Source organism: Aythya ferina (genome assembly GCF_964211825.1).
Source record: "Aythya ferina genome assembly, chromosome: 19".
Taxonomy (NCBI): domain Eukaryota; kingdom Metazoa; phylum Chordata; class Aves; order Anseriformes; family Anatidae; genus Aythya; species Aythya ferina.
This window is the reverse complement of record NC_140309.1, coordinates 2,930,922-2,953,526: the sequence shown is the minus strand read 5'-3', so window position 1 is coordinate 2,953,526 and position 22,605 is coordinate 2,930,922. Positions and strand designations below refer to the sequence as shown.

General features: G+C 41.4%; 1 long non-coding RNA gene across 1 annotated transcript in view; it reads left to right on the top strand.

The window, feature by feature from the left end:
* The window catches only part of LOC311421296, a 30,875-nt gene extending 10,448 nt beyond the window's left edge, over positions 1-20,427 (top strand). The window contains exon 4 of the long non-coding RNA XR_014684795.1: positions 19,182-20,427. This is a non-coding gene — a long non-coding RNA (uncharacterized lncRNA). The remainder of the gene's footprint in view (positions 1-19,181) is intronic.
* The last annotated feature ends 2,178 nt before the right edge of the window (positions 20,428-22,605 follow it).

Below are 22,605 nucleotides of genomic sequence, written 5' to 3'. Positions count from 1 at the left end.
TTTAAGGAGAGTACCACTTCAGCTCAGCAGAACCAGCAGAAGAGAGCCTTTGAGGTGCTTAATCAAGGGATTGGTATCAGCTTTTGGGAAACAAAACAACCATGCATTCCCATTAAATAAATATAATTGAAAAGCTGCAGTACTGTATATTTTTGGTATACTTTGCCTGTAAAATGTCTTGAAGTTTGATGCAAGCTCTTGAGGAGTATTTACCAGAGAATGCATTCCCCATATAATGAGTTGTCTCATGGCTTCAGTTAGGTTAGATGGAAATACAGAAGCCCTTAAATAGGAGAAGTGGCTGGGGACGCTGACCTGCCAGGGCATGCTGCTGGATAAGTTAGGCTGACAGTTGTCTTTGTGCCGCCTGTGGTTTGTGTGTAAGTCTAGCACCAGACTGTCTAAGCAACATAAAACTGATTATGATTTTAAGAGCCATGAAAAATGTATTAAGAGACAGGTTATAACAAAAATTGAAAAGTTTACATAAATGGAAGTGTCTGGTTGCACAAAAATAACAGCTAACAGGTGGTTAGTACTAACAAGGTAAATAGAAATAAATTATGGTTTGGATGCAGTGCCGTTGCCTTGTTGAAGATACCTAGCAATTTAATAAGCTCCAGGAACAAATTCCTAAGGGCCCGGTCCTGCATTGCACTCTGCAAATGGATTTAATTGAATTGTAATGAGGCTAGTTATGGACAACTGTTCCACTTACACACAGCTTATTGCAGGATTAGGTTTAAACTCCTCAGTACAACATATGTTAGAGTGTTACTTTAAAATTAAAAATTTCAAGCTTTGGGGTGGGCTTGTGGTCTTCAAAACCTAGGAGGTTGACAATATACTAAAAATGGTGGCATGCTTTGTGTTCCTGTTATAAGCAAGGAACTTCATTAATAAAGAATATGTTCGTACATCCTTAAATATTAATAGCCAAACTTATGCCTGTGAGAGAGATCATTCTGAACAAGATGATTTTTTTATTCCTGGAAGTGTTTGCACATTGACAGTTTTAAAAGAGCAACAAACACCTCCAAATATTTGTTTAGAAATAAAATTGGCTATAGGGCTGACTAATGTTGTTGAGGATTGGGATCCAATTGTGTGACATATCAAAGGAGACTGGCAAGCTCAATTCCCTGAATGGGAGCTTTGAGGGAAGAAGCGGTCCCACAATGGCAACTTGTGCCACACAATACAATTTTCATCCTGAGATGTTTTCTCTGGAGGTGAGAGAAGCATGTTTTAGTAAAATGTATGATTTCATCATCTTTTAGGTGGAAAGCAGGCAAAGTTTGAGGCTTCTATAGGAAGGATGAGCTGAAGTCATTTAACCTGCATCCTGCACATCAAATTATTTTCTTCTCACTGCAAAGTATTTGTCCACTTCTAATTAACTTCCTCTCAGGCTTATGTATAAACCTGTGCTGAAATATAACACTATAATTACTGCCCAACTGTTTTTAAATAGGTAAAAATGACCTATCAATACATTATAAACAGAGATAACTGAATATTTTATTAATGTTTTCTGAAAGCGTCAATTATTTCTATTTGGATATCAATTAGTTTGCTTTTAAACAGAATTCAGAGTAGTAGCATTCAATTCACTTACTCTAAATTAGATGGCAGTATGTTTCACTTAATATAAATTGTGTGTGATTACTTACAATCAGTTTAAATCGATAAGTTTGTGATGGATTTTTACCCTGTGCTGTGGTTTCCCAGTAATAAATCCCTTGTTTAGTCCAGAAGGCATCGCTTCTTTTGGCAGCTTTCCACGCATTTCAGTAATGAGTATTGGATAGGCACAGTTTTAACAAATCAGCGTTTAAGAAAAAAAAGTCCCTGTAGAGGATAAATGCATTAAAAAAAATCAATTTAACTCAACTAGCCCCAATTCAAATGAATAGAATACTCAGCTTTAAGAATCTTAAGAGACTGTTCCTTGTGGCAGGTACTTGTACATATCCTGGCCTAATAATTTTAAATTTATTAACCAAAATGCTTTGTCTGTAATTGAAGGGTTGGAAACTGCTGTAACTTTACAAAACTCGTGGAGGGTAGGTGCAGAATGTTATTTTAGTTTGCTTAATTGAGTCACAAGCTGGGGTGACTTGTTCCTGAGGTTTCTGTCTTTACCCCACAAGAGAAGGTTAATGTGAACCAGAGGAGTTGTTCTGGAAAAATTGCATCGAGGTCACAGAACATAATAAAAGACAATCCTCTAATCTCCAAAACTGCTTGTTTGGATTTGGGTTTTAATGGGAGTAGGGAAAAGAGCTCCAAAATCATTGGTAAGGCAGCAGGCACTTATGGATGGTGACGCCCTGGCTTTTGTGGATGACTTTGAGTGATAGCTGGCTGGTGAGATGGGTAGGAAAGCTGCTTGTGATCTCCTACATGATGAAGGAAGACACGGGCACTAGTGGTGATGGAGCACAGTGAAAGCCAGCCTGGCTGTGGCACTGCACTGGCAGGAATGACAGCCTCCATCCTCCCGTACTGTTGAAAATCCTGGTGGAAAATCTGTTGGTCTACAGCATATACTCAATTTAATCACATGGGAATGGCTTTGGTAATTAATTGAACTAGAATGCAGAAATCAATTTTCGTCTTTCTGGAATGGAAAGCTGCTTCTAGGCCAGGAAGCTGTTCCCCATCTCTCCTCTGAGCTCTATTCTCAGACTCATTTATGCTGTAGTGTGAATATACGTATGCTCAGTCTTTCTCCCATTTCATGCTTCAGCTCCTGGTTATAAAAGGCACACACTAACAGAGTGTTGCTTCCCAAGCCTGAGCAGACTTCATGAAGCAGTTCTTAGAAGAAATAAAGCATGGAAATGAATTAGTGAAATTCTGAGCTTCAAAGACCACCAAAAAAGCCAGGCAGGGCTGAGCACTGCAAGGTCAGGCAGTTGGGAGGCAGCAATGTAGTGAAGATCTGCAGGAAGAGAGCAATGCAGTATAAATCACCTGGTTGTTTTGGTGTTAGCACAGTGGGTTAAGGATAACTTGGATAAAACCTCTGAACTTTAATGCAAGCATCAGGGCTGAAAATGTGCCAGCGTTGGAGGCTCCTCTGAGGAACAGGTAACTGTTGAACCAGCTGTGCCAAGACTGCATGGACAACTTTCTGGGAAACGCCATGAACCCACTGAGCCTTTCCCTAGGATAAAACTGCAGCTTTCTGCTGCAGTGCCCCGAGTGACAGCCTGGGCCATTGGCTAACAGGCCGTCAGGGGAGGCATGCGCTCTGCAGCAGCAAGCCCCATGCAGGTGCCTCTGGGCTGGCCGTGTTTCACCTGCTGGCTGCTGTTCCTTTGTATGCAATCGGTCCATTTTTCATGCTATTCTTGAGCACTCGAGTCCTTTAGGAAGCAGGTGGCAATCATGGAGCTCCTGCAGCCAGGAGGGTGGTGAAGGGACATTTAACAGCATGGGTTGCTTTTTGTTTTTAAGGGATCTGCTGGCTGCCTTGGCAAGAAATAGAAACTGTTCGTGGCTATTTCTCTACAGCAGAACAAAGTGTGCTGGGTTGTACATTCTGGTCCTTCATCTGTTTTCCCTGGGATGGCGCAGGGGTTCTTAGCGTTTGTTAATAGACTAACCTACAATCTCCACATATGTGCTCTGTGTGTTTGTGCCAGGCTTATGCCCCCAGCCTTCCTCCTGCTGCTTTTTCAGAAATATGTTATTAGTCCCTCAACACGAAGGATTATTTTTTATCTGGGCTACCTAAGTGCTCTAATTTGTAAAGTAATTTCTCCTGAATTCAGGTCTTGCATCAAGGCTAACGCCAAAAGAGCTATTCAAGGTGTGCATGCATGTGTATAATTTTATGCTTTTAATTCATTTGATTTAGCTGAGGCTATTAGATTCCTGTTGTTCACAGTATGGCTGACTATTTGTAGACTACATAAATTAAATATTCCTTTCCTGGTACTGTGTAACTTAACAATTAAAACTACCTAATAATATTCTCCCATATAATTCCGTCACATGCTCTTTAATCTCAGAAATACTTCACAGGGATAAGGTGCAATGAACCCCCAGCCCCTCTGCCCCAATTTTTCCTTAAATGGCCCAAAGTTGTATTGCACTCTGATCCAACTGCCTAACAAACGTGATGGCTGAGCTAATAAAGTCACAAAGACCAAATCTGTAGTCAATTCTTCCCGTGCAATGACTTCACTAACCTTTTTTTTTTTTCTTTTTTTTTTTTTTTTTTCCCACTGTACAGACTTACTGGCCAGCAAAGAACAACATCAAAACTTGTGTGTCACATTTTTGGGATCTAAGATTACTTCAGAATCAGTCATTTTCTTTGTAATGAGGATGGATCCTCTTCCCAATAGCAATTCTCCTGGACTCTGTTATAATACAATTTGTATTTATTCTTTAGGTGAACCATTTTAATTTATTTTTGGTGAATAGCTTAATGATAACCAGCTAATGAGACGACTGCGCATGTTGAGAATGCTTGTTCCGATAGGAATTGTGACTTTGTGTGATACCGTTTTTTCTATCCTGCTTTGTTTGTGTGCCAAATGGTAGTTGTGTACCATGCTCACCTCTCATGCTGTTTTTCAAAAGCTTCTGATGGTGGACACCACACATGAATGCTAGCTGAATCTGTATGTATTCTATCATTTGTGGAATTAATATGAAAAATAGATATATATATGCAAACTAATCTTTTCTGTATATCCATTGGAACTTTAAATTTAGGGGGAAAACGTTTGTCCACGTTATTGTCACCAGTCCTCTCATGTTAAAAGATTTGTTGCATCTTTCTGTTACTTCTAAATCTAGAAAGCTACCTAGATTTGGAGGGTGTACTTTTCGCCTTAAAAACAGGGATGTGGTAGACTAGACCAAACTGCCTATTTGCAAGGAACACCTCTGGAGGAGCTGTAGTCAATGCCCAAAGGTCTGGTACAGTATTTCTTCCTTCTGGCTGCATGTACTAAGGAATTGTCTTTCCATTTCAGGCTGCCTGCAAATCTGTCTTCTCAGGCTGCTGCACTGGTGTTTCAGAGCGGAGAAAACTTCCTATCCTGGACACTTGCAAAGGATTTGTTTTTTCTAAAGTTTCAGTAGGAGTGATTAATTGCTTTGTAACAGGCCATAATATGGACATGTGCTCTTAGGTAGTCATCTTTCTCACTCGTGTACAGTAACCATCAGAAAACTTCTCTTCGTGTCCAAGACTATTCACGGGGAGCTAACAAGCTTGCTCTCCCACTCATAAACTTCAATTGCAACATCGCTTGTGAGACGTGAAAAGTGCCCCACAGCCTGTATCTCATGGCTTCTGTGAGCCAGGGCACGAGGAGGTTTGTGTCCAGCTTGCAGTGTGCGTGGCAGGGAGTCAGTCACTTCCACTCGAATGGAAACTGGTTTTGAAAAATACTTGCCCGAGAGCAAAGCTGAAAGTAATTATAGCACATGAGACCAAAGTTGGAACCGTTGCTGATAGGCAATGAAAAATGACTGTCTGTTGAAGACAGTGCCCATCCTTTTCTCTTTATCACAGTGTCTGGTTTACAGTCACTTGGCTGTAATTGCAGCACTTAGTATTTCTCAGTGTTGGAGCCTTTCAGGTGTCATTCCTTCAGTGCCATAACTACTGGACTTCTTGACCTGTGCTTTAAAGCCCCTCTTGAGGTGTTGCAAGGCGATAGCTTAGGGAAGAAATATGTTCATTATTACTCCTTTTTTCTCTGCTTATGGAATCCACAGCAATTGCACAATAGCAACTGATAAGGAGCCCTGTGATCTTAAGTGGAGTTGCAGTGAGGTACACAAGCCTGTCGCGGTGGTGCCTAAGGGTTTGCAGTTACTTTCAGCATGTTTACTGCATCCAAAGCAGGCCAGATGAAAATGGATTCTTGTGATGGGTAGTGACCAGGCTGCCATCTTTGCTTTTTTTTTTGGTGTTGCTCAAGACCGTTTGCCAGTGCATCACAGTTCAACATGCTATTTTTCTTCCTGTGCCTTTTAGGCAAGTATCTGAGCCAATGCCTGCAAAAAGTTTTGCATAAGGCTGTTAGCAAAATTCCTACCCGTAGCCACCTACGCTCCTGCTGAAGCCTCTGGCTGAGCAATCCTGCTGTCTTCGGTAGGAAAGGCAGCAGCTACAGACTGCAGCTGAATCCTGAGAGGTAACAAGCCTGCAGTCAGGCTGTGATCCCCAGCAGAAGCAGTTAGTAAACTCATCACCCAGGAAGGATATGTGTGCTTAGTGGGTGCAGGATGCCCTGAACAGTGGGGCATAGGTCTCCTGTCCCACATCCCTTTGCAAACTGGTGTGGAACAGTATTTCTGGCACATTGTTAAACACTTTGAGATGCAAGGCTGGTCCTTTGCTCTTTAAAGCTGCTTTGTGTGAACAGACTGTATGCTTTCTCCTGGCCCTTGCATGTGGCTTGAAACATGCAGATGGTTCTGGTGGAGGTACGCTTGAACACCTTGAGATTAGCCCCTTGGAAGTCTGATTTCTCCATGCCTTTTAGAGCAGCGGTTCTTTCCAAGGATTCATTAGTATGCTGCTGTGTCACCTCCCAAATGCTTTTCGTCTTTGGGTAGCAGTGCCCATTACTACAGGCTTGCCGAACATCTCAGATCTTTGCCGTTGTTACAGCTGATCCATATTCCTATGGATGATTTTGCATTTCAGTGTTGTGAAATTTCAGAGGGGACTCAACTTGCCTTCTGCTCATTAGTTGTTTCTGGAGACATCCCTGCTGATGTATACTGAACTCTGACAGGTAATAGGGCTGCAATCAGAGGAGGCAAAAAAGTGTTCTCTGCAAAAACTCTTCCTCCCCTTGTTCTCCTTTCTCCAAGAAAAGGTACATGAGCTGGAGGATGCTGAATCCGAAGAGCAGAAGGTGTTGGGTCCTGCTCACCTCCCCAGGAGAATGGGGAGTGACAGGTTTAAACTCCCTATTGCTCTCCTGGCTTGCTGCAAGAGTTGTGTGCGACCTTGTGTCAGAGGCATGGGAATCCACCCAAATCCTGCACGTCTGTGCATGTGACAAGTAGTGTTCTTTAACCTTGGCTTGGTGTGAAGGCAAACTGCCTGAAGAAAGAACTGGAGTCAGAGGAGAAGGAAGCATTGCTCCACCAGAAACTGGGAGGTCTTTACTTGCTGCTCTTATTTTTATGCTTTACAAAGAATGAACAGGGAGAGCGTAAGACTCCACTCATAAATAAAATCCTTTACGTAGTTTGCAAACTCAGGCAATTACATTTGTGTTCAATTAATGTTAAGCCACTGAAGATTCAGTGCAAGTGCATTCAAATTTCCCCTTCTCCAGTCTAAAACCATTTATCTCAAGTGAGACCCGGAGGTAGCCTCTTGTGAACGTACCCGCTGGTTAACAAGTAATCTGCTAAAGAAAATAAGTGCTTCTTTTACAACAGTATTTTAAAGATTTCTGTATGTGCTTTCTTGTGAAAAAGTGTTTTCTGCAAGGATCTTGTGGTTCCTTTGGCAAGAGGTGACTTGACAAACTTGCTGTCCCTGTAAACAAAACAGCTATGTTTCAAAACTGAAGTCTTTTGATCCGTGTAGAAGGGATGGATTTCCCCCCCTACACACAATTGCATTCTTAGGTTAAGTTGCAAGTCTAGTGAATGAATCAAAGAGTTGGCTTTAACAAGTCCCTATCTTTAAAAAAAAAAAAAAAAAAAAAAAAAAAAGGAGGGGGGAAGCATTGGGATGAGATTTATGACATTTCTTCTCCCCCTCCATCTCTTGTTGTGAAGGTGATAGTATTAAATTCATGTTGTCAAAACATTTGACCAGTGCCTTGGCCTCTGTGTATCTAATGACCAGTGAACTTGAGTTGAATGTGGAAGCTTACAGAAGCTTAGGTGGGAGCTTGTAGGTTAGCTACAAGACAGAGCTGCTTTTCATAATGGTTGTATGCTCAAATAATTTTTTATTTTATTTTTTTTTGCCACTGCTATGCTTCTTGACGTTTTGCAGCTTGCATCCTCTCTCTGCCCTCTGACTTAGAAAAAGGATTGTCTGCATGGTTTCTGCTGTGGTATGTTTTCATTTCAATTGCAAGTGGCTATTAGTATTCCACAAATAACCATTCAGGCACTTGGGTTTCTAAGCAAAAGGAGAACTTAAAACAAGAATGAATGTGATATTTAAGATAGATGTTTTCAGGAAAGCTTATGGGTTGTGCCCAGAGACTGCCAGACTTCCTTAGTGACCTGGGTTGATTCTCTGATTGTCTCCCAATGGTTTTACGTGCAGTTTTTCTCTTTGTAACAAGGACAGATCATCAAACTTGTGTTGTATTCTTATTTCCCTCACCACCCTCCCCCCTAACACCACCACCATTAGGCACAGGGAGATTTTCTATTGCTTAATTACCTAAAAGCAAACTGGAATTAAGTGCTTTTTCCTGAAGGAGTTGGGGTAGCTTGTACCCTTGGGGACTTCAGGAGCTCAGGGTGCTAGGAGGGAGCCCACTGTTCCTCTTAGGCTGTGGCACTTGGTAACCATCCCTTGGCTCTGTCCTGTGGCTTTCTCCTCAGCCTTGTCTTCTGACTCTAGTTCATCCGTGTCGAATAACCATGGCTAAAGCTGAATTGCCGAATCCTGGGGACTGCAGCGGAGTTGGTACGTAGCAGCTAACTCCTCGGAGAAGAGGAGCAGTTGGTGCTCGCCATGGCTGAGTGCATCTGAAGAACATAAAGGAATTTGGGATGCACAGACTGTAATGTCTTTCATCTTGCTAGTGTATTACCCTACAGGATCCTTTCTGGGAGCTTTGAAATTTTTCACGATTAAATGGAGCTCTCAAGTGACCTATTCACTTGTCCTCCCGTTCCTGTGAGGGAGGGAGTCTTGGATCACTGGACTGTTAGCACAAGGACATTTTTAATGCAGAGAAGTTGTTTGTTGTGTTTTCTTTCTATTTTTCTAATAGTTGAATTGGGCTGGTTCCAGCCCAAATTTATAACAAAGCCCTTCTGTATGTTTTGAAGGGCTGAAAGCATAATCACTACTTTCTCATTTAAATTCTAAAATTACCTTTCAAATCTTACCTTTGTCATTTCTTTTGTAAAAGTCTTCTCTGGCCTTTTGAGGGATGAGCAAACACAGTTTCAGTACTGTGATTTCTGTAAAAGGCTATAAACGACTCCCTGTGCTCTTAACACAAAATTTACATAATCCCAAACCACACTATTGAAAGAGTAACTTCTAACCACTTAACTACATTTAACTTTTGTAAAGTTGGATTGGTGTCTAGGGAGTCTTGGGGGCTGTGGTTTGCTTGTTTGTTCTTCATGGATTACATTAATTTTAGAGCTGTGTTGGGGCAAAAGAGAGCAGGGTGCCTGTCTGCCTTTATTCGCCTCGGTTGATCCTGTCCAAGAGAGATGCTCCCTCCATGGAGAGTCGCAGCACTCAGCTGGGAAAGACCAAGGTGCATGGCAAGCACCCCACGAGCTGCAGCGAGGGGAATGGGGAGCAGGCCCACAACCCAGCCTCAGAGATGGAGCACCAATTCCTAGAGAAGACTGAAAAGGTGGCAAGGAGAGAGGGGCCCCTCAGTTTGCCCCTGCCTCCCCTTCCACGTTTGCCCAGGAATGGTGATACTTGTTCCATACCTTTTATTTTGATTTGTCGCACTCAGTGCATCTGCATTTTTGCTGTTACAGAATTTAACCTGCTTTGGTTTGTGTTATCCAGGTAGCTCTGGAGATTCAACACTCTTTTCTGTCTTCACTTTAAAGGAAAGGTGTAGGCAGATCTCCCAGCTGCAGTTGATGCAGGATACTGTCACATAAATCAGAGCGTCAGAACATGCTCACTATGGAGGAAGGTCTGCTTTTTGATTATACTACCTTATTACCAAATATATTGCTCAAAGGCAAGTGTGGGGAGCCTTTCCCTTGCTAAAGGCTACGTAGACCTTTCAGATAACTTTGACAAGCTATACATTAAAACTCACAGTTGTGGTTTTTACCCTTTATGTTACCGTTGAACGATTTTGCTGTGGGCTTTCTGAAATAAGTAGCAAGCTGTAGTCAGCCAGAGGGTTGCAGATTCACCACATAGGCTTGACAGACTAATAAGCATTCTCTTAATAGTGTCTAAGAGCTGATTCTGCTGGAACTGCAGTGTCATTTCTCAACCTGAAGTCAGGTACTTCCAGACATGCCTGCCATGCTTTCCCAGCTGTGTTAGCCACAGCAGAGCAGCCACACCTTGTTGGCAATGTTGATAACTGAGGGAATGTCTTATAGGGGGATGGCCAGGTATTTTTCTGGTCCTTAACAGCCACTCAAGCTATGTCTTAAGGAGAAGAGAGGTTGTTAATGCACACATGCATCAGAATTTTGAAGCTGGGAAAAGGAAAAATTACCTTGTGAATAGAAACTAAGTGTGGCAGCTGTCCTGTGGGCTGTGTGAATCCTTTTGAAAGAAATTTGGAGGGGGAGGAGGGCAGGCAAAGGAGTCTTGAGTGAAAACAAAAGGCTTCAGATATGTCAGATCTTTCCCATTGATGGTTAAGTGAATGAGGTACTGAAATGACTTGTCTTTGGAGGTAGTGTAGTCTTCATCATGGGAGGCTGCTAAGGTCAAGTTGGGTAAATGCCTTTGAGGAAAGGTGTGGGTTGCTGCTGATCCTGTCTGAGGCAGGGGGACCAAGGAGGAAACTTCTCTACCTACTTCCTTCCTTAGTATCCTGGGGCTTGCAACTCTGGAAAGTAGCAGTGGCCTAATCTTCTTTGCAACTTCAGAAAGTAGCAGGGGTATCTTCTTCACGATACACGGTGACCCAAACCCTCAGCATTTTTCCTAAAGAGTATTTTGAACAATGGCAATATGGTGCTTGCAGCAACTGGTGCTTCAGTGGTGAAGGAGTGCTGGCCGAAGGTCAGCAGCGCTGCTTGCTTTTGGAGAACAGTGCTGGGGAAATATGTTTCAGGATCTAAAACTGTGAAAGGACTTCTCTACTTGTTTGTTTTGTCAGTTTGCAGCTTGTTAGAAAGCTTGTTAGGAAGGAGTAGGTTACGGGTGAGGTCTCTAAGTGTTATGTTGGAGCTTACCTCCCTCAAAGTTTGAGGGAGAAGTGTCCCTCACGTTACTAGTGACTTGTATAAAGGAGTGCGAGAGTATGAAAACACTAATGAAAGTATATAATGGCTTTTGCAGACAATTAAGCAGGAGATAGCTTTTTAGCTCTGGAGAGAGTAAACAACTGGAAAATTATGGTCATTGGACAGCAAGAAATCTATTTTTTTGTCATTACTGTGTATTGAAGAGATCAGTAAATGACTGTTTAAACCTTGATCAGTCACCAGCCCACACAGGATCTCTTTCTTCTTCATTTAATTTCATTGCTGAGATTGACAGGTTCAAATATGAACAGCTTTAAGTATGTGATCACTCCCATCTCGAGGATTTGCCTGGCTTTTTAGTTTTCAAATCTCATTTCAGAATACATTGCATTAAATGACATGAAATTACCAAGCACTTTAATTACTTTTTTTGTTGTTGTTGAACAAACTGTTTTTATCTGTTGCTGTTGCTTACAGACTCTGTGGCACAGCAAAACATAATAGTTTGCTGGTATAATGCCCTGTTCCCTAATTGTATTATGTTTCAGGATGTGAAGTTACTCAGCTACAGCTACTGAGGGATGCGCAGCACAACTTCCAGTGCCAGCACTAGCACTGGGTAAGACTCTTTCTTTGGAAATATCTCCAAATCTGCAGAGTATGGGAGGGCCAGCTGTGTGTCTTCAGTTTCTTTTGCAGGAGAGAAGCTGATCATTGATTTGGAAGTGAAGATGAATGGGTTGTATTACACTTTTAGGTGTTGCTTCTAATATTGTCAATGATGACTTGCTGCTGATGTAAAGTTTTGTAACCCAGGAAGGAGAGAGGAACAAAGGCAGGACAAAATGGAGTGAAGGATAAATTTACAAAGCTTCTAATAAAAAGAATGGTGATGAGGAAAGAATTGTTGTTTCTAATTGGAACGGACAGTGGGATCTTCCCATACGAATTACCATATCTAATTGACTTGTAGCAGAGTGCTTGCTGTGGTTTTCCTGCAGTGGTGTTGCTAGGAAATGTTGCTAGGCAACTATTCAATGACTGAACCGACCTTTAAGATAAATATATGTATTTTTTCCCAATTTTGATGTTGGAGAGCAAACCTCTATTTTGTGTCTTGTGCTGGCCTTTCTTTGGGTGGTAGGAGCTATTTGGGCATGGGGATTTCTTAAATAACAGTCGGCTTAAGATTTGGCAGAGCTGTTTTGCAGGCACAACCTTTATGTGTAACGTTTTTAGGAGCTCAATTTCTTCCTTGTAGCATGAGCAGCAAAAGTTAGTAAATAATGTTTTGAATAATTTATCTGATTAATTTTGTGTTTTTTATTAAATAAATCATTGCAGAAACATTCTTCCCGGCTACACGGGGACAGGCAGGGTGACAGGAGAGCACAAGATGACTAGGTGCAGTCTGACAAACAGGAATTTAAAGGTTCTCATGTTGACTAGGCCTTCTAATAATAAGACTGGTGGCAGAGCACAAAACACAGTCGGGACCTACTGGGAGTGTTTTCTTTTCGCCAGCTGTCTTTGAAGCAAATCCCTTTGTTTATTACCATGTTTGAATGAATTATTCTCTTAATTTTTGGAATGCTTTTGCTGCTACAAAGTGAATTACTGCATTTCTTCCTCCAGAGGAACAGTTTGAATAGTCTCTGAGCTTCATAATTTTAAAAGTAGCTCTAGTTACAGACAACTTGTAGAAAGCTACAGAGATATTCTGGGTTTTTCCTTGGCTAAGGATGAAGTTTCAAAATGCTGAGGCTTGCCGAGTGAGCACTGAATGCCAGCCTGTATGGAGTCCTATATGGTGTCGCATCAGAGAACTGATACAAGGGTTGCAGCGTCTGCTCCTCTGACATGCACAGATATCTTTGAAGCCGTTGGGATCAGGTGTGCTGTCCCTCGCCAGCACAAAGCCGCGAGGAGGAGGAGGATCCTGAAAGCAGAGGCAGAGCAAGTTGGTTTGTTGCTAGGAACTGGATGGTGCTGCTCCCTCTTGCATCCCCTCGAGTAGCACAGTGGGAGGCTGAAAGAAGAGGGTAGAAGGCAAGGGAAAGCACAGACCACCTGCAAGTGCCTCTGAGGAGAGAAAAGGGAAAGCAGCCAATGTCTGCAGGGGAAGCAGGTTTTGCTCGGCTGATGCCCAGCAGCCCTACCCCATCACACACCATATGGCTCTGCCCCCTTCTCTTCTCCCACAGACCCTGACAGAGCTGTGAACAAGGATATTCACTCCCCACCTCTAAACTTCTGGGTAACTTCGCAGCTGTCCCGGATGCATGTGCAAGCAGTCTTGGAGGATGCTGGCTTGATTTCCAGGCCCCCGCTGTGTTTTTTTTTTTTTTTTTTTTTTTTAAGGAAGGGGCTATGGGCACAGTACATGGGTGAACAAGAGTCCGGAGAACTCTCCCTTGTGCTGTCTGTCTTCCTTTGTCAGCCTCATCGAACTTCAGATCTCCCCTTCCAAATGTATTGCCTCCCTCCCCTGTATACATGCTATGTTGTAAAGGGAACTGATTTCTCTCAGTGTGTTGTAGAGGCACCCTGCTGGTGCGTTGCCTGTTTTGAAATAAACCCAGATATCCACCACTGTCTAAATTAAACTAGATTTGTTCCAAGCTTTACATTATCTGATACAGATTACCCAGTGCTTGCCTCTACTGTGCTTGCTGCCAAGGAGGTTGTCCTCAGGTTTTGCTTTTCCAGGCATTTCAACCGATCTGTCCCTCACTATAAAAGAGATGGACTCTTCCTGATGGAGATTTATCCATCCTTTGCACGACATCTGTCATGGTGGAGGGATTTGTTTTCTCCCCTGGTTGTAGCTAGGTCAGAGTATCTGTGTCCGAGCAGAGCAGTGGAAATGAGAATGAGACTGCCGGGGAGGAGGAGGACAGTCTTGCAGTGAATACTTCCGCAATAATTCCTGAAAGAAGGCAGTTTCTGCAGCACTCGAGGTGTGGTAGGTATTCCTGCTACATGTAGCAAGGACTTGGGATGATTAGCATGGAATTGAATTTTGTGTTAATCTAAGGCAGCAGTAGGGTGCAGAACCAACTAGCAGATGATTTCATTCTGTCTCATCCCTTAAATAACAAGAGAGCTTCAGCCCAAGGTTGAAGCGGGACCCTCACTCCTGTGTGGTCGTGGGAAGGAGTCAGCGCAATGACTGGCCTTGGTATGGGAGCAGAATTCAGGTTCTGTGAGGCAACCCAGGGCTTTACTTACATTGAGGCAGAGGCTGGCTTATTAGCATTTGTTTTTGTCCTTACTTTATGCTGTATGCCTAGGAGCAACAGTTCTTGTCAATTTGGCCAGAATGGAAGTATGAGTGGATGGTGACAGGGGATTTAGTAGACATTGTAACACCAATTTTTTTAAACATAATCACATTTAGTAGCCTTCTGATTACAAAAAGAAATGAATATAGTATTCACTTTGAATGTAAAGATGGACTTTCCTTATTTCTTGTTTGGCGAAAGTATCACAGATGATTGTAACACCCTGTAGAGACTAAAGGCTTAAGTTTCTGTAGAAAGTCTAGAGTTTGCAAATACTGAACTCTTGGTATATGTTTAGTCACAATGAAATTAGTGACTTTAAACTTTTTAAAAACTTAATTTGGAGGAGAGAGGTCTTCATTAGCTTTCACTGTAGAACGCCAGTCAGTTCTTAAGCGCTTTAGCAAGCATTTATCATTGCTTTCAAAAAGCCTACGGAAACGTAGTTATTTGAGATTTTGGCTTAAATACCCATTTAATACATAGACATTACTTGGAAGTAAAGCATTAATATGTATTAGGCTTTGCAGTGTTAAGTAGACTCACTACAACATCCCTCAGTCCTTCCTGCAGGCTACTGTCCTCTAAAATAGTGTGCTGTTGTGGAGAAATTACTATTAATTGAAAACATCAAAAATGAGTAGCTTGTGTAGCTGTGAGAAGGATTCAAAATTCTACAGCTTGCCATAGACTACCCCAGCTTTCAGAATATATTGATTTCACAGCATTAAACAGTATATGTGGTGTCAGGTCATAGATGGAGAATGCGTAGAATGAATAATTTACCACCTAGAGAGAGCGAGCCTGTCTACAGGAATAATAAGAAAAACAGCCTTGTGAACTGAGACTCTGATCTCAAAGCTGAGAGCTTTCTTGGAAGTGGGAGCATCTGATGTTGAAAGACCTCTGGAGGTTTGTATGTGAGAAATTCTGCGCAGCAAGCAGGAAGAAATGAATCTCTCATTTTGTGGTTTCCCTTCCCTGCATGAAAAGATAAGCTCTACAGATGCATCTTTGACCTGGACAAGGCTTCACATTGTCCTCCTTGGAGGAGGCAGGCTGGGGTTAAGGTTCAAACCCTCATGTGAACCCTCAGGTTCAAAACTGCCTCATGTGGTCCTGGGGCTTGGCTGCAGCCACAGGGTTAGGCAAGGGGAGATGGATTAGTTGCACATCAGGGGAAAGCCCTCATGGAAGGACTGCCTCGTATTTAACTCCTTCAGGTTTTGAGGTGCAGGTTTGTTGCCACAAGCACCTGGATGGCTGTTACAGAATTTGCTCTTGTTTCTTGTCAGTTGGGTTAAAGGATGAATCCATCTGGAATAGTGGAATACCTAGCACAGCTAGTCAGACCTGGGGATCATTTCACAAAAAAATGAGTACAGTGGATTTTTCTGGTTCTGTAGAAACATTGAAAGTTGGTACCCATGCAGAACTTCAGCAACAGAGGTGCTTTTCCACGAACCTTCTCGCATTGTTAGCAAGGCTGCTTTCCAAGAGAGGTTTTGGACCGTTTTCTTGTACTAATTTAATTGATATTGTTAATTAAAAGAAGGCAGTTCCTCTGTCCTTCTCCTTCACCCAGAGCATACATACTCCACCTCCCCACACCATTCCTTTTGCTAATAGGACAGTACAAAAAGAATAAAAACAAGGCAAGTGGTAACTGGCAACAATTAACATACCTTTCAAGTAAACAAGCAAGCTCTCACTTAGTATGATAAGTGAAGGAGGAAAGCAGAAGTTGATAAACCATGAAATGTGGATATTTTTCTACAAGTAGACTAGGTATGGAAAAAGATCTGTCAGTAAAACATTCCTTCCCTCTTTTCTGCTCTGTCTCAAAGCCTCCCTTTGCTTGGACTTATGTGGACGGTTGTGCTGCAGAGGGTGTTGTGTCTTAGCCAAATGACCAAAATTGAGGAATATGTGGATGTGGGCTCATATCCTGTTCCACTATTTTTCATGAGCACATAGTTTCATGTCGCTGGGCTATTAGTTCCCCTCTCTCTGTGAAAAGGGGGTAACCTCACGTGGCAGTTCAGATGCAGACCTTCAGGAAATGTATAGAAAGAGACTTCCAAAACCCAGCAGGCTGTATTTGAATCTCTGGCTAGGATCCCAATACAACTAACTTTTTGACACTTTCTATCTGCAATTGCACTCAAATGCTCATGTCTCTTCTGAAAGCCAGCTTACACAGGGAAATTAAAATATGTGCTGTGAAACTCTCTGGGATGCTTAGAAGTGCTAAAAGATATTAGTTGCACTGAATGGGTCAGTTTTTGGTTTTCCAAAATTAACACCACCACACTTTATGTTGACTTGTGTCTTAATTTAAGGTACAAATTCATCACAGCACAGATTCTTCATTGCAACTACTATTATCAGTGTAAAAATGGAGAGTCCAGTGTTCTTCTTAGTTCACCTGAACGGTAAATGTGAAGCAAAGCTCCAGTAAATTGAAGTTCTAAGTTAAATTAGGATCAAGAAAAGGTTTTTACTTGATTAACTTGTGCAAGCTGTAGAGGGTGTTAATGTAGATGACAGATTGTGCTATTTGCTTGTGGGGCTGTAATCAGATAACCTGTAAGCAAATGAAAGTCCTTACTGACTTCAACAGTTAGTGCCCTCCTTACTGTCCCCATTGTTTCCTCTTGCACCTTTCAGAAGCTTGTAATGTCCCTATAAAAATGTTTTTGTACTATTTGAAAAAGGTGGTGCTAATTCTACTGCTGCTTAACAAATGAAGAAAGCTCTTTTTCCATAATGGCTGCAGATTTTTAATTAGAGGCAAAGGTATCGCCACTGCTTGTTGCACGAAGGGTTGGAGCAGTACTTCACTTTCCTTATCCTCTTGTGTTACAAGAGGGGTAAGAATGTAGTGTAATATGAAGGCAGATCTACAGGAGCTGAAGCTGGAGAATTATGCGCGTGCCTTGGTACAAATGATAAGAGCCTCAGGTTGTACCAGCTCAGCGGGAAGAGTCCTGACTGTGCCGCGGGTGATACAGCAAGAAGGTGGTATTTGAGAAGACTATTCTCAAAGCACCATTCTGTGAAGTACTACCTTGCATCAGGCACGTCAAATTTTGCAGTTTCCCATTCACTTCAGAAATCCTTGCTTTCTGAATTTCTTTACTACATTGTGCTTTTCCGAGCCACTTTTTCCATTTTCCTTTACGGGTTTGTTTCTCTAACTGGGAATAAGTAGTTTAACTTCAGGTTTTGTTAGTAAACAAACCACATGGAAAACTAGCATTTCCCAGTGGGAAAAACTCAAGAGCTAGTATCTGCACTAACCCCTTGCTCTTAAAAACATTCCCCAAGAAAGCAAGCAAATGATTCTCTGCAACTGCATTTTTCCTGATCAGCAGGAAACTGATCGTGCAACTGTGGCAAATTTTTTCAGTCCAAGAGACTGAAGATGCCTGAACTTGTGATTCCTTAGGTGACCCAGAAAGAATGTGGGTCTACGTGTATCTTTGCAGGGTAGGTGACATGGAGAAAACAAGAGGGGACCTATATCTGATTTACACCTGCTGCTTTGTGATGAGAGCACTTTGTTCTAGAGGTAATTGTGTGGGAGGGGATGCAAGTTCGGAAGGCCATGCGGGTAGCTTTAATTCTCATCTTCTTGGGCCACAAGAGGTTACAAACAGGTTTGGTTTGTCGCTACTAAGCTCAGCCCCAGCCCTCTTCCCATACTAGCTCTGAACCCCTGCAGCTCTATTCAGCCCTTTCCGTTCTCTTTCCTTGTGCCCATACCTTGAAGAATGTCTGTGCAAAGCCTGGCTGTTCCCACCTTGATACTCAGTAGTAAGATCTTGCCCTGAGCCCTTTGGAAATACTGGAGAAGGGAGAGCTGTGCTAGGGCAGACCTGTGCAAAGTATCCCACCAGGTTACGGCTGTGCTACCAGCTGCAGAGCTGTAGTGGCTTTGCTGGCTGGGAGCCCCCTGGGATGTACCAAGAAGCTATGCTGGCTCTACTGCCTGTGCTTAGATACTCAAACCCTGACTTCCCCCATCACACAGCGGGACTACTGAAGTACTTGCAAGAAAGCACAAAGTTGCCTCTTCATTCAGCCTTGGACCTGGGGCAGCCTACATTGCATCAGGAAGGTGTGTTCTGAAATTAAAACAAGCATGCGATACGTTTGATAGGCTTCATGAGTTTAATGCCTCTTGACAAACTGAATTCATCATGATAGTAAAATACTGGAGTTACTAGGCAATTAAATTGTTTTAGTTTCTAGGCAGGGTACTTAGTGAACATATTTGCCCGATACTGTGTTTTAATACCAGATAAAATTATTTCCTGCCAAAATTTTTTTAAATGTGGGAAGCTAGAAAATATCTTTAAGCCTAAAAGTGTTGTTTAAGAATTCATGAAAGAATATTGGAAAAATGCTGCAGAACATATTGCTAACTCTGCTTTCCTTTTTAAGGGAGAAATCTTGTTAGTTAGAAGACCAAGTATTCATTTTTCTGTTAAAAATTAAACAGGGCTTTCTGCAAGAAGAGAGATTTCTGGTTTTAGAAATCCATGCTGAAGCATATCAAATACATTGGTTAAAACTCAGAAACTGCCTATAAGCCTCTAGCTCTAACATCTGTTCAAGAATGAATAGAACAAAGAAAACATAATGGCTGTGAACAATATGAGGGAGATAGTATTCTTTCTCTTCTGAATAGGATTGTTTGTACCACAGTCACTACAGTAACATTTGAACGCTTCCCAGTAGTAAATTAAATAATGGGACTAACATCGGTGTTCTCTTATCTACTTTCAGACTGTAAAGAATTCATCTGGCTTGCACAAGTGGCTATCTTTGTTCCTATGGCCACACACAAGGTGGTTGCATATCGCGTTACTGGCAGTCAGGACTCTTCGAAACAGCCTTTATCTGCCCATTTGCTTTTGATACAGTTGTTCACAGCACTGCGGTGATAAGTGAAGAACAAACACGTTGAGCCTGTACAGTTCAGAAAACACGCAGGACATGGGAGGTTGCTTGAATACAAGTCTGCCCGCAGCAGCATCTGGCTCTCACCTGAGCAATGTCTTCTAGAATGAACCTCTAAGTGATACAGGAGGGCTTCCACATGCTTCATGCCAGAGCTTCTCATCAGTATAGATCCTTGCATACAGCTGAGTAGAAGGAAGAGGACAAAGTCTGTACTAAAATTCTCCGTATGCTGTAATGAGATACCTACAGTTATGTTTGACTGCAAGGGGGAAAAAAGCTTTGAAAAGTGAAGGAGAATGATTACACTGTCACCAGCAGTTTTTTCCTTCTAACCTCAGGGATGGAAGCGGTCTAATGACCCCCTAATGTCTTCAGTAATCTACTGAAATATGTCAATAGTATATAGAGATGTTGCAGAACCAATTTACCATTGTTTAAGTGCACTGTGGGACAGTAAGAAGTTCACAAAGCTATTTTTTTTGATTGCTTTCTGTTTAATCCCCAGGGAGAAACTTCAATGACCTGCATCTGCAGTGGGTGTAATACTTTGTCATAACACATTGTAGTCATATTTTTGAGTCTGTACAGATAAATATTTTAGGAAGCATAACTAAGGAAGTTGAATATTTTTTCTTGTCCACAAGGGACTCTTTGGCCTCTGGAGAGGATGCTTCCTGGGTTAAAAATGAGACATTCTTTGGTTGTATTTGGCTAAAGTTCATTGCATAGACTCTGTGACTTGCTTATGAATTAGCATGAAAATTAATCTCCTTCTTAAGAGGATATATAGATTAGGGGAAGCTTGAAAGATTATTATATCCTGTTTGAGAACACACCAATTGAATAGAGCTTAATATTTTTCATCACCATACATTTCTATCTGGCATTAGCATAATATACCTGTATAGTACTTAAGAATCTATTACTTTATTACTGAAGAGCATTCACATGTTTACTGCAATGTTTCAAACCATCACTTTTAGCTGTGGGTAAAAGTACAATTTAATGCAGTTGTATTTTTGACTGAAGGCAGGTGAATATATTGCTAATAAAGTCTGTTGTACCAGTACATCTCTCTTTGAGAATCATCTTGGGGTGAAGTTCCTGTATTAAAGGCCGTAGCCACACAAATGAGCTGTGGATAGAGAAAATGGTGCATCTCTGTTAATGAGGGAAGATTGGCTGCTTTGCTTTATGGATGAACGGGGGCTTTCTCTTAGGTTACGTTAATTGAGGATAAATGGACAGACTTATGCCTGTAACTATGAAAAATTTAAGCCATTTCTATTTAACCTCTATCATCTTGTGCTCCATTATTTGTTGCTTCTTTTGGTATAGTCAAAACAATGTCCACAGAAAACAGAATGGCTCAAAGTACACTCAGGAAATGTTGAGACTGTATTGTTTTTTTCCTTTTCTTTCTCAATACCTAACTAAAATATTAGTTACCATCCTGTTCTGACTTCATCTTGTAAGTAAGGGTTTGTGTAGCTGGGAATCTGCAGATGTTGGGAAAGCAACCTTTAGAATATTTTAGGATTTGTTTTCCTTTTTAAAATCATAAACAATGTTAGTGTTGATCTATGTGGCCTCAGATTTTTTTTAAACCTAAATTGTTGCATTGGCTACTAATTACAGAATACTCAAAAATAAATTAGTAAGCCCTCTGTAAAATTACATCAGAAGCAACATTATTTCCCATAACATTAATAAGCACTTTTTGGGTGTGATTTATTTTTGCAACAATTACTGTAAAGTCTCCTGGAAGATGTATTTCTGTGTAGTTAATGTAATATACGTGTATGCAGTTTTCCATTTTAGTGCCTATTGATTGCTTCATTTTTCATCTATATTAGGCTATTCATATAATTTCCTTCAGGCTTTCAGAAATGGCAGACATCAAGGGAAAATTTTAGTGGTAATGCCCTATGGAAAATGCAAAAAAGCAAATAGATGAGTCTCAACGAAAGGATTGAGTTCAAGTGCACTTGTATTGTGAGAATTTAAACTGCCTTTCAACCTTTTAGAGATCTGAAAGTATTTTATTGAAGCAACTTTGCTTTCATGTATTTTACGGCGAGATGAATTCTAATTGTGAGTGGAATGCGCATGTAAGAGAAGTGTGTCCGTTCTGTTCTCTTTGGCAATCCGTAAGTTCAAAAGGTGAAGGTTAATGTTTCTCAGTAATGAGTTTCGTCTGAAAACTTAAGTTCAAGTTATGAGTAGCTCATGAAATGTATTGTAGATGAAGAGTCCCTCAAATTCAGACTTGCTACCTTAAATGCCCAAGTTTGTAAGGCATCCTGGTACCGGAATATAAGAGAAGGTAAAAATTCTACTAGTATCCAATATTTGTGCACTTAAAAACAATAATAAAAAAGGCATACAAATCCTTATAACTAATTATAATTAATTGGTTCCTCTCTGCTTTCACCTCTCACAGGCTCCCCACAGCAGCGTGTTCAGAGGGGACACGTTCCGTTTTCAGTTCAGGTGGTGTAATGGTGGTTTGGACTTACAGAAATGAATTTATCTTCACTGCACCGAATAAGGTAATTAAGTAACTTCTCATTAGTGTATCTTTAGTGCCACAGTATGTAGCTGTTTATAATGCAGTTTGAGATAATGTAGTTAATTTATGGTACAGTGGCAGTTGTAGCCCTAACTGTTTGCTGTTTTAATGGTAACTTGTGTTTTTACAATAACTTCACAATGAAAAGGGTCAGGCAGCAGATTTGGCTGAAATTGAAGAGCTTAGGATCAAAGTTAGAGTAAAGGAGCTGACACCTAATCTTTTAAGACAACATTGATCTGCTGAGATTGTAGGCGTTAATTAGAGGCACGGGTAAGAACTACTAACAAACTCATGCACAGCTCCAGAGAAATCTCTCCATCCTAAATTAGGTCTATGTGGCCAGTCGCTTCCTGAGGAGAGAATTGGGTGATTCACCCAAACTCTTACGGGAAGTGCCATAATTTCAATTGATGAAGGTAGGAGAGAGAAAACCAATGTATCCAGGTTCAGCTCTTCACCTCTATAAACATTGTCAGTTTTGTCACAGAGAACAGTAGCATCAGAATTGATAAACTAGTGTACCAATATGAATGTATGATTTTCAGAGGGGCTAATAAAGGAGTCAACAGATACCCAGTAAACATTTTTAGAGGGATTTGCAAACCTGACTTCTTAGCTGACTTTGAAAAACCTAGTAGCATTAAGTTTTCTGTATTGAAGACTTTTGCAAGT